General features: G+C 37.2%; 1 long non-coding RNA gene across 1 annotated transcript in view; it reads right to left on the bottom strand.

The window, feature by feature from the left end:
* Nucleotides 1-8,149, bottom strand: part of LOC133987584 (uncharacterized) — a 54,442-nt gene extending 46,293 nt beyond the window's left edge. The window contains exon 1 of the long non-coding RNA XR_009925577.1: nucleotides 7,998-8,149. This is a non-coding gene — a long non-coding RNA (uncharacterized LOC133987584). The remainder of the gene's footprint in view (nucleotides 1-7,997) is intronic.
* Nucleotides 8,150-8,640: the final 491 nt, after the last annotated feature.

The following is an 8,640-nucleotide window of genomic DNA, read 5'->3' as shown; positions in this document are numbered from 1 at the left end:
GTGTTGGGGTCGTTACTTACACATTATTCGTTAATTTAAAAAGTATTGTGTTACTTTACTTAATTGCTCCCTGTGGAAAGTAATCAATTACTCGTTACATTAGTTTGGCGTTACTCCTCAGCAACGCCGGCGATGTTGTGTAAAAAAGAGTCTTGACCATCATAACACCATGCTGTACAAATAATAACTGCCTTAACCCCTCCTGTTGTCTGTTGCATTGGTGAAACGCTCTGCTTGTACAAGCTAAATAAATACGAATCCAGTCTCCTTTATTAAGGAAGGAAGGAAGTTAGGAAAGGAGGAAAGGAAAGACGGAAGGAGGGAGGGAGGGAGAAAGGAAGAGAGGAAGGGAAGAAGGAAGGAAAGAAGGACAGAGGAAAGAAGGAAGGGAGGAAGGAAGGACAGAGGAAAGAAGGAAGGAAGGATGGAGGAAAGAAGGAAGGAAGGAGGGAGGAAAGAAGGAAGGAAGGAAGGATGGAGGAAAGAAGGAAGGAAGGAGGGAGGAAAGAAGGAAGGAAGGAAGGTAGGAGGGAGGAAGGAAAGAAGGAAGGAGGGAGGTAGGGAGAAAGGAAAAGAGGAAAGGAGGAAGGAAGGAAAGAAAGACAGAGGAAAGAATGAAGGGAGGAAGGAAGGACGGATGAAAGAAGGAAGGAAGGACGGAGGAAAGAAGGAAGGAAGGAAGGAAGGAAGGTAGGAGGGAGGGAGGGAGGAAAGAAGGAAGGAGGGAGGGTGGGAGAAAGGAAAAGAGGAAGGGAGTAAGGAAGGAAGAGCAAAGAAAGAGGGATGGAGGGGAAGAACGAAGGAAAAATTAAAGAAAGAGGAAGGAAGGAAAGAAGGAACAGTCAAAAGAGATGGGGTCAATTTGACCCGGTAGGACGACAGGAAGGTTAACTGTTTCGCTATTAGCTGTCACATCCTGGTGTAGTTCGTGTTTTATTTTGAAAATGTATTCCTTCCTGTGTTTCCCCTGTCTTAGATGATTGCCTCATGTGTTTCACCTTGTCTTGATACACTCACCTGTGTCCTGTTTAGTTATTACCCCGTGTTTATATCGGTTTTGGTTTTCAGTTCAGTCTTTGTCTGAGTTCCCTCCGTTGTTTTGCACTGTGTTGTCCTACTGTGTTTTCTTTGCTGCCAATGTGGCTTGAGTTACTTACATAGTTGTTTTTTCCTGAGTTGGCCAATAAAATGCCGGTTTTCCAAGACTGTCTGCTTTTTGGCTCAACCCGCTACACAAGCGTGACATTAGCTTTGTGTTAGTATGAGAGGTCAGGCAGCTGTTGCGTGCATGAAACGCACTTTTGATTTTTTTTTTTATCCGCCCAAATTCTGCATAATAATTGAACAATTAAGTTGTGGCAGCTTTGACTTTAATAGTTTACATTACATTATATTGCAGATGAATACAAGAAAAATATGTTTTATGAAGGTTTATGAAAATCCCAGTTTATATAAGCTTGTCCACAGACGATTACAGATAATAATAATAATGTTAATGATAATAATATGAATAATATAATTGTTGCATCATGCAAGTAATGACATGGATTTGAGGGTCAAGACTTGATCTTCTAGTCCTTATTTACAGTCTGACTTGCAACTTGAGTTGTGAGAATGGAGTTTGAATTGAAAGACGCAGTCAGTTTGCACTCAGTTAACAGTATAATATTTTCTTGACCCTTTAAATTCCTCCATAGTAAGCCGCTCTGATGATTTCCGGGCTTTCTGTGCATTATTCCAGGAAGAAGGGGCTTCATGTTTAAAAGCTTTTATCCCCCAAATTCTGGGGAAAACATCCATAGAAAATCCTGAGAGTGCAGGTCATACTGAGTTCAGTTTGGTTTAAAAGTTAAATTTCAACCTCAGCTGCTGTAGTGATCACTCGGGAGTGAACATTTCCTCCTTCCACATTCTTGGACTCAAAACAGGAAATTCCGAAAGGGGGGGGGGGGGGTTAAAGTATTTGTATTCATCTTAATTGCCAGCAGGCTGGAGCAAAGTCTCAGAAAGAAAGCTTTGTTTTTTTTAAAGGCTTAACATACATAAATAAATACAGATATAGACTCTATAATAATAAATACAGTATTAATGCAAAAAAATGTATTTTTTCACATCACAGTAATTTCACAGCAGGGATTACAGTGTTCGAAAGTTGTGGATGGGTGATGTAAATCACACATTTTTATATAACACTAAAAGATTAAACAGTTGTCAGACACCATCCACCCACCTTCTTAGTTTCCCAGTATTGGGGCACGTGTTGCTCTGAAATCACAACAGAGGGATAGGGGCGTGTTTAGAAAATGTTTGATGGAGGGCCAGACTGGATGAAGTGAAGATAATGCCTCATGCAAACAATTAAATGATTTGGCAAATATCAAGTAAAATGTTCTGGATAAGAAAACTAGATAGATAGATAGATAGATAGATAGATAGATAGATAGATAGATAGATAGATAGATAGATAGATAGATAGATGGATAGATGGATAGATGGATAGATGGATAGATGGATGGATGGATGGATGGATGGATGGATGGATGGATGGATGGATGGATGGATGGATGGATGGATGGATGGATGGATGGATGGATGGATGGATGGATGGATGGATGGATGGATGGATGGATGGATGGATAGATAGATAGATAGATAGATAGATAGATAGATAGATAGATAGATAGATAGATAGATAGATAGATAGATAGATAGATATTGTCATTGCAAGTGTACAATTAAACTCCATTTGAGCAGTCCAATTGCAGCATAAATATAAAATATATACATATCTCACCCATACCCACATACATTCATACCCATGCCCATAAAAACTGTAAGACTCACAGTATTGTCAGTCAGTTAACTAAATTATTAGTTTTAACTAATAATAATAATCATGGTAGACAGTGTACTAACAGAAATATGTGGTTTGAGACACAGCACAAGTGTCTCCCTCTCTGTGTTATATTTACCTCAGTGCATAAAAATGTGTTCTAAATGTGCCCCAGACACACCTAACCAGAACAAATGAGCTGTCTGTCGCTTTGAAAACAGGAACAAGTGATGCACAAAAATATTATTAGGTATCTATTAAATGCATTCCCTCAAACTCATGTTGGTAGCGATGAATTAAGAGGGGCAGGACTCAGAGTTGATCAACAGAAGCTGCATTATATGTACAATATTAACAATGGTATATTTGGTGGTCGATATTTGTCCTCAGATAACAATGGTCCATACCGCAATAATGATGCCAGTGTGTTCTTGTAAAGTGCCTCGAGTAAATCTTTTTTTTTTTATCCCATTATGTTGTGGAACAGGCTTCAGCTACACATTAAGTCTTTACATATGAAATGTATAGTTTACTTTTTTTATACTAAATGTTTTATGTCTCCTTTTTCTTCTAACATCTTGGAATCATGTTGACAATAAGTGTTTTCATTTTTACATGTTATTATTTTGTCTGTGTCTTTGTCAAATCCATAAATAAAAACCAAATCATTCAATAAACCTGAAGGAGGAGTATAATTATGGTGTTTGTATCTGCCCAAAAAAAATCCTATCAAGATGGAAAATTAATTAGGAATTCAGGTTCGAAAACACCATCAGTCTTCAATTTTCAGAGGCCAGAAATATGAAAAACTAGACAGAGTTGTTGGACACACTGCTCCCTCTGTTGTGTCTGTTAGATTTGTGAAAGTATCAAAATTAGATTCAGTATCCACCATGCTGGTGTACTGATAATGCTACCCATTGCAATATATCTGGGTCAATGACAAATAAGGGTTGGCAAGATGAGTTATTCAAAAATATCTTAAATGTACATTTTGTATTTTTGTTGGTTTTATATCATTTGAAATGACATTTGCACCATTTTTTTTAACCAAAAGTAAGACTGAATACTCCTGAAAATGTCAAATTGTGTAACCACAAAAGAATGATACATATTAAATATTTTTAAGTGGACTTAAACTAATAATGACATAAATGTTTCCTGATCTCCATGGTTACCAGATTAAATGTAATATTTAGAACAATTGTACTCCATTACCTTTATTTAATATAAAGGTTATAATGTATGATCATGCCAAACTAGTTGATATGGTGTTTTATTGACAATTTACTGTTTTTAAGCAAGTTGAAGTTGAAGTTTTTATGGTTACACCACTTAGACATTTTTACCATAATCCTCTAATATATTCTCTCAAAATGGATTAAAAGCAGAAATTTGATGCTGGGTCCACAAAAAAAGAATGTGTGCAAGTTATTCATACGTTTATTTTCATGTTTTAACCCCTTTAAATTTGACTAAACCACATGGAGACAAAGGAAACATCATTGTAGGGGCATTTGGCAGGTTGACGGGGGTGCAGACTTGCAGAAAACCAAAAAAGTTTGCTGATTAGAACAAATCAAGACTTTATTATTAACTGTAACTAATGAAGCTTTGCGAAAGTTCAGACAGGAAGACCATCTTTTTGTTTGCTCACGTCATAGTTTGATTTCTCATTCTTCGGTCATTCTGATCCTTCTCACAGCTCATACTGATCTCTGTCAAAGCTCATCATTTCCTTGCTGTTATTTCAATCAGGAGAGACCAAAGAATGCAGTAAAAAGAATGTTTATTACACCGATGATATTAATGATTAGATAATGTCAAAGTCTTTGGCGTTTGGACTCTGCAGGGATAATTTTTGAATCGAAGGACATCAGTCCTGAGCAACAGCAAGATAAATCCAGACACTGGTGGTGTTGGCTCATGACTTCAATCAATCAATCTTGGGCCAAATCACAACAAAAGTCATTAAGTTACTTCCGCGTTGGCATAATTTCAGAGGACCAGAACTCCCCGCTTGGTCTCTCCTGATTGAAATATGCTGATGGGGAGCCAGCGACTACACAAGAACAGACTGGGTGTTGATTGATTGGGAGGACACTGAAGGAAGGGCAGGGCTGACGAGACTGATACAGGACAGCTGTGGAGGGAAACGTGCAGGAACACACACTCTCACACAACCCAATTATAAATAAGCAATACCAAAATGACCAAACAGGTGTACGACACCACTGGGACCCCCCCCCCTCTAGATCTGGGTTCCTTGGCCCAGTATATCAAACCAACCATCACAAACCTAGGGGTTAAAGTGGACTCTGATTTTAAGCTTGACAGTCAGATCAGGGTGGTCATTAAATCAAGCTTTTTCCAATTGAGGCAGCTGGCCAAAATCAAGCCAATTCTTCCGAGGCAGCACTTTGAGACAGTAATTCACGCAGATCTGCCTCTGCACATTAGACAGGCCTCTTCTCTGTCTGTTTTTAAATCTCTTGTTAAAACTCATCTCTTCTCCTTGGCCTTTGACATCTTGTGAGACATTGATTTTTATTGTTTTTATTGTATGGCTGTTATTTTCACTCATGTTTTATGTCTTTTTAATGAATTTTATTTGTATTTTATATGCAATTCTATGCCTCATGCGAGCTGTTATGCCTTTTATTATGTATTTTCTTCTTTACAGCACTTTGTTCCACTGTGGTTGTTTTTAAAGTTCTTAACAAATAAAGTTGGATTGGATTGGATAACATAAAATACCTGCAGTGTGATGTTGAGAAACTCTGAATTAATCAACTGTCTGGGAAGTAAGGTTGGCTGCATGGAGCTGATAATGACTCTTATCAGTCACCGCATAATTGTGGGAAGTTTGGAAGGAAATGGAGTGTTGAAAACAATCAAACTGAAAGGATGGAAAGGTTTTCCATAAACACCATTGTTAAATTTCTGTTTCTTTCCTTTTTACATGGATATTAAGGTGTTTTTTCCAAATGAGCAATGACAATTAACCTTTAACTAACTTAAAAATAATTTACACGATTAGTGTTAGTGTGTTTGATGTGAAGAACAAAAAATTGTGACGTCAATTGTCTTTCCGAAGTTATCAAAGGAGAAAAAACCCTTTCTAATCTCTGACAGGCTGACTGACGACTTAAACAAACATAAGATATGAGACTTGAACAGATTTACTTCATAACAGAAAATCCTTTCTTCACTCATTCCTTACTATTCCCATCTCACTGAAAATAAGATACAAGGAAGGCACAGGTATGGTGTAAATAATTAAGGTGAAACTAAGGGGGTCCTAGCACCTTTCAAATAGGAAAGTATGGTATTTAAACCAATATTACCATGTTAGCCTGCATAGAATGGTCTTAAAATGACAATAATATAATTTATCGCGATTATTTCAGAGACAATATATCATCCAACAAAAGTAGTTATCGTGACAGGCAAAAAAGACATATTTAATTTATGTCTTATTGCTTGGTTGTGTTTTAGTTACCTTCTCTTATACTTGCATGACTACATGTACCCAATAGTGCATAATGTATCTGTATTATTGTACTAATGTTTAGCGGTTTCCTGCTTGTGTCTTGAGAATACTTATCCTGTTGCTATTGTCTTTATGGCATCTCATTATCTCCTGTTTTGTCTGCAATCACTTTATTGGTTTCAGTAGAGCTGAAAATTAGTCAACTAGAAATGTTAATTAATGAGCTGTGTCCTTATTAATGAAAGTACTACTACTAAAAAGAAGAGAAAAATGCTGCATGTTTGTTAAAGGCTGGAGCCGAATTGCATCAGCTGATATGATTTGACAAGTGGGATTTGTCACAGAAACTTGAGCTCACACTGTGCGTCTAAAAGCAGGCGACAGACCTTTATACCGGCAGGGCAGAGATTGCATCACCTCACATTAATGTAAGCACCGTGAGGAATGTCTGCTATGTGAGCAACAGCAAGTCAAGATCACGGTCCATGTCACTTTTATGGACTGTTCAACCTGTTTAGTAAAGATTTGTTTTCAGGTGAAGTCATCCTGATAGATAATTCACTGCTTTTCATAACAAAAGATTTCATCAGCTCACATTATAAGGTGGAGGCGTGGAGCTGCAGAGGAAACTCATTCTTATGGGTGGTTTCAGTGGCAATAAAACATCTACACTAATGATATTTTTGCAGGAAGATGCTGCTTCAGCAGATGTTGTTGAGCAACATCAGCTGGAATCTCCCTAATGATCTTTGTCTTGGGTGAACATTTGACAAAAAAGTCCCATGTCAAGAGGAAAGAATAGAGAAGTTCCTGCATCATGTTTGACTTGTGTTTCTTATCAGGTCTACAAATCAATGTAAACTTCCTCCTCATAACAAGGCCGGAACTACACCTGGACTTTTATTATAACATTATCCATCAAATCTGTCAACATGTTGCCACCAAGTTCCCACTGGCCACTTTTATTTTATTCACTTATTTATTTTATTTGTAAGGGATCATGCAAATGTCACCATTTAATGTGCTGTACCAGATTGCAGTCCCTTGGCTGTGTGTCACAATTAAAGCAGACATAACAGTACAAAGAAATAAAACAAATCACATAATACAAAGTTACACACAGCAGCACTCACACACCCACAATGTCAGCTAGAAGTGACAAATGTGTGTTTAACAAGTTAAAAGCAAGATTATATACATACATGAGATAAAATGCAGAGTTAATGTTTGCATAGCTGAGGAGCTTTTAGTAGACTTTTTTAATTTGGTTTAAAGGTACAGATGTCTTTTTATTTATATTTATTAATTTAAGATTTATTTGGGGACAGTAACACATCAATCAACATTTTAGTTCACACCACAATGTAAATGTGTCAGAGTTAGTCAAGAGGTTAGTTTTCATCTGTAGTCCTCTAGGAAGGGCAACAACTTTGAGAGAAATAAATGATAAATAAACATTACATTATGAACTATAAATAGCACATCATGATTAAAAAAACATATTGTTAGTCTGCAATGTTACGTTTTATGAAAACATCCTCACGAGTTCAAGAGGTGAGTAAAATGTTGAATAAAGATTTATTTGAATATCACAATGTGATAACCAACTCGATGGTCTATTCTTACACACAGTGTTACCTGTTTCTAGGGCTGGGCATCGCTACTCAATACCTTAAAGTCCGTGTAAAGTAAGAATAAATATGTGTTCTGAGTTTGACATACCACAGAAAAGTGTGTTGTTAACCACCCTGCAAAATTTGAATGATTAAAAAAATCGCCAAATATATGAAATTAGGCTTCAAAGTTGTGTAAAAATCAGCCTCTTTCTCTTCTCCCAATCACTGTGGGCGTGACCGGCGAGTTCGCTGAAACCCCGCCCCCTACTGAGTGTCACCTGTCAATATATAGTGTCCGGATTGCCCTTATCCTGTGATAACTTGAGACGTCATGTCTTTGTCTTGTATGTCTTCCAAAAGTAGATGTTTACTTAGGTTAAAGGTTAAAAGTTAGCCATAAAGGACAGGCCAGAGGCTGTTTCTCTTGACTGACCATCTGTTTAGAAGGTGGAGTTTTGTTTTGGGTACTATATATATATATTCTTGTAAGAATTGGAGAGAGGAGAAGTTTCAGGCCAGGACTCTCTCAGATTGGACATGTAACACTGATCTCTTTGTAATAAAACCTTTAAAATATACAACTGAGACGTGTCAGCGGTGGTTTCCTTCTTCATCAACACATCAAGAATCTACCTATTAAATTACACTTCAAATCAAAGTCACCACCTCTACCAGAAACATGGACATGGCTACGTCTG

This window comes from Scomber scombrus, chromosome 1 (genome assembly GCF_963691925.1).
Source record: "Scomber scombrus chromosome 1, fScoSco1.1, whole genome shotgun sequence".
NCBI lineage: Eukaryota > Metazoa > Chordata > Actinopteri > Scombriformes > Scombridae > Scomber > Scomber scombrus.
The sequence above is the reverse complement of the archived record's forward strand: the minus strand, read 5'-3'. Positions and strand labels throughout refer to the sequence as shown.